Consider the following 3,532-nt stretch of genomic DNA (forward strand, 5'->3'; position numbering starts at 1 on the left):
TTTAGTCATTTAGAAAAGACTCATGGATTGACAAACAAGAATAATATGAAGCAAGATGAAGTTATCCTTTTTTCAGGAGAAAACAAGCATTTCATGTGTTTAATAGGGATACACATTGTATATTTTGATTTAGAAAAATTCAATGAGAACATCCATTTCAACCAATATAAACAATACGAAATATAAACATCATTTATTTCAATATGAAGGCGAAATATCCTTGAAGCAGAATGGTATTAAGGCGAAAGTAAAGGGCACCTGAAGAAACACCCAATGACGTTATGAAGGGATCGTACTTTTCTTATTTTCAAGAACTATTAAGTGGAAATGGACTACACCATATTGAACTAAATTAGACTGAGCCTCCCAGTCCTAAATAATGGGCGAGACAAGCCTACAATTTTAATTATAATTTAGTTATGTAGTTCCAATTCATGAACATTCAAATCATTAATGGTCCATCTTATATAAATAAAAATGCTGACCAGGGATTTTGAGTCTATAATAAGTATATATTTATCTAAACATAAATGTTCTCATATATTACCGATTTTTTTTCCATGAAATTATTACGATTGTCAAAAAATCAACTTCTGCTTCGACAAATAAAATTACTCTATATGGTTCGTTCTTATTTTTATTTTATTATTGCTATATATTATTATACATAAAAAAATATTTTTTATGTTTTTTATACGCTGAAAAAAGAGAGAAAACCGCCCGTGAATCGATTATTTAAAACATGAATGAACAACTTTATATAACATACGAAAATAAATATTATTACTATGGTGATTGTGGTCATATTTGTGTGAGAGGTTGCGGTATTTATTTTTCCTTTCTTCCGTGATATTTTCCAGTTTTCAATTTCATATTATCCATGTGCAACTTTTTAAAATGAAGAAAGGTACATGCTTTAAGCACCAAATATTGGTTATATTTTTCAAAATATAGAATGACTGAAGTATAGAACGTTTTCACTCCCATCATAAATTGCATCATAATTGTAGGAGACGCCACCTGAGAGGCTCATAGTTGATATTTTTACTACATAAAATATACAAATTTCCAATACATCTTGATGACACTTCATCAAATGGTTTTAAGAATAATAATAAAAAAAATATACATTGAATACGATTTAATGCCAATTATAATCTGTGATATTTGAATTATATCAAAGTAAAAGCTACTAAAAATCCCTAAAAAGGGTTAGATGTGTACAATTTTTTTTTTTAGGTAACGATTAAAAACGAGGAAGATTGCACATATAAATAGAGAAAAATATCTTATTCTTTCCATTGAAATATTTAATTTGTATCTACAGCACGGAAATAAGATTTTATAACCATGTAAAAACATATTTTAATAGATTTTAGGGTTATTTAATATTACTCTTGTTTTAATAGAATACTTAATTATAAACACAATATATGATACTTTTTACAATCTCGTTTTTAAATAAATAAAATATTTATTAGTAAATGTCTATGTAAAATACTTGGCCTACACTAAATATTGTTTAGTGATCAAATATTTTATTTTCTAAAGTGTTTTATAAAGTCATAGGTGAAATTTATTCTATAATTATATATCTACCCATTAAAAAAGAATTATTTATTTAAAGAAAGGCAATAATTAGTTTTAAATTGTAAGTCTGTATGACCACACATTAGATAAAAATGTATATTCTTATTAATTGAATCTAAGTTACTAATAAAAATGCTAATATACTTTTGAAGACGACAAAACCAGGGACGTCACTTAAAATTTTATGATACCCATAGATTCACTCTTAAAAATCCCAAGAAAATATTAAAAGTTTACAGAACATCATACAATTTGACACTAACCTTGAATCAGTTGTTTCATTTTGTTCTTCAGCTTTAATATTATTTCCTGATAAGAGTATTTATTCATTTACTTTATTGGTTTTAAGCCTATATTTGTGTCGTTTATTAACATTCCCCGGTTTCATTATTAAGGCTATAGGAGACTGCACGTTCGAACATGTTCACAATTATTTCTAATTATTATTTAGCAGAAGTTAAAAATCAGACAAAACAAGTACGAATTGGGAGCGACTTGAAGACGACTCAACTAGTAGTAAACTCTTAACGCTTTACATAAACACAGTTTGAAGATATATTTAACACAATACTTCCCCACGTCCCTATCTTTATTGTATTACGCAACTTTTCATTCGAAAAGAACCAGAAAAGATGCAAGAAATTAACGGGTAGTTAGCCAAATAATTCAATCATACCAACCGCTATGTATATCTTTTATACTCGCAGACCTTCACTGTCAGATAATTTATTCACCAATTTTAAAATAAATTATATATAATTAAAATTTACATAGAAGTGTATTCGATACTGTATTATAATATTGCCTAGTAATATTTATTAAAAGATTAATTATTATATTATTTCAATAAATTAATGGACTAAATTTCTTCATAGAAATAATAAAAGGGCCAAAATATATATATTATATAAACAACGAGGGATCAATAAGACATTGTATTCCTGTTCTATAATTATGTCCGGAGCATAATTATAGAATAACTTATTACTTTGTGTATTTATGAAAAAGAATAAATTATGAAATAACCATGACGTATCAAGGGAATCGACAGTTGACAACAAAATACATATTCTCCGTATGATATGCAAAAAAAAACAACAACACTGCGGTCAAGACCTTTAGTGTAAAAAAAGATGTATCTTTTTAAACTTTAGATCCAGACTCGTTTGTACAATTTTCATTATTTGATTTAAGTGCACATAAATGAGTTCACCACACTTATCACAGAGAAAACAAAACTAGTACAACCATGTTGATCCGAACATTCCACAAACACAAAGACTCAATTGTTTAGAAGCTCAAATCCTGGTCGCACTCCGAACCGTAATTATTCAGTAGAAAATGATGACCTGAACACGTTTTTCAATTCATTATTTAATTGCAGGTTAATCAACTCTATTTGGAGTCCAGCAATATTTGTATTTTTTACAAATTGATGAACCTTCCCATTCCATACCCCATTTGGCAAGTATGAAAATGGGTATTTAACCAATTGATACAACTCATTGGTTCTGTGTATTTTTCTTTCAGCTGTTTTGACTAATTTTAATGGTTTTACTTCATAGAGATAAAATACATTTGGTGCTTATACAGAGTATAAGCGAGGACATTTTTGAAGCCCAAAGTTAGTGCACCAAAACAATGGAAAATATAGTTATTTATACTAAATTAGTCACTCCAGATCTTGTACGGAATCATCCTATATTTCTATTAAAACCAAACAAAAAAAAAAAAAAAAAAAATCAAATATATGTTACAATGAGAATGGAGCATGATAATATTTGAAGCGCCCTCTATTTTGTTTACATGCTTATTTATTATTACAACAATTTGAATGTTTTGGTCAATTAAAGTGACCTCAGCTTCTTGTTCATATAATCACGTCATGTTTTTTAAATATTTATATGACCTTGCTAAAGGTAACAGCGTCTCATTGATACCG

General features: G+C 27.7%; 1 long non-coding RNA gene across 1 annotated transcript; it reads left to right on the forward strand.

Annotated features, from left to right (window-relative positions):
- The first annotated feature begins 2,637 nt into the window (after positions 1–2,637).
- LOC121121994 (uncharacterized) lies at positions 2,638–3,331 on the forward strand. The gene is made up of 3 exons (XR_005865653.2): positions 2,638–2,913; positions 2,975–3,058; positions 3,121–3,331. It is a non-coding gene; the product is annotated as an uncharacterized lncRNA (long non-coding RNA).
- Positions 3,332–3,532: the final 201 nt, after the last annotated feature.

The sequence above is a fragment of the Lepeophtheirus salmonis genome, chromosome 7 (genome assembly GCF_016086655.4).
Source record: "Lepeophtheirus salmonis chromosome 7, UVic_Lsal_1.4, whole genome shotgun sequence".
Classification (NCBI taxonomy): domain Eukaryota; kingdom Metazoa; phylum Arthropoda; class Copepoda; order Siphonostomatoida; family Caligidae; genus Lepeophtheirus; species Lepeophtheirus salmonis.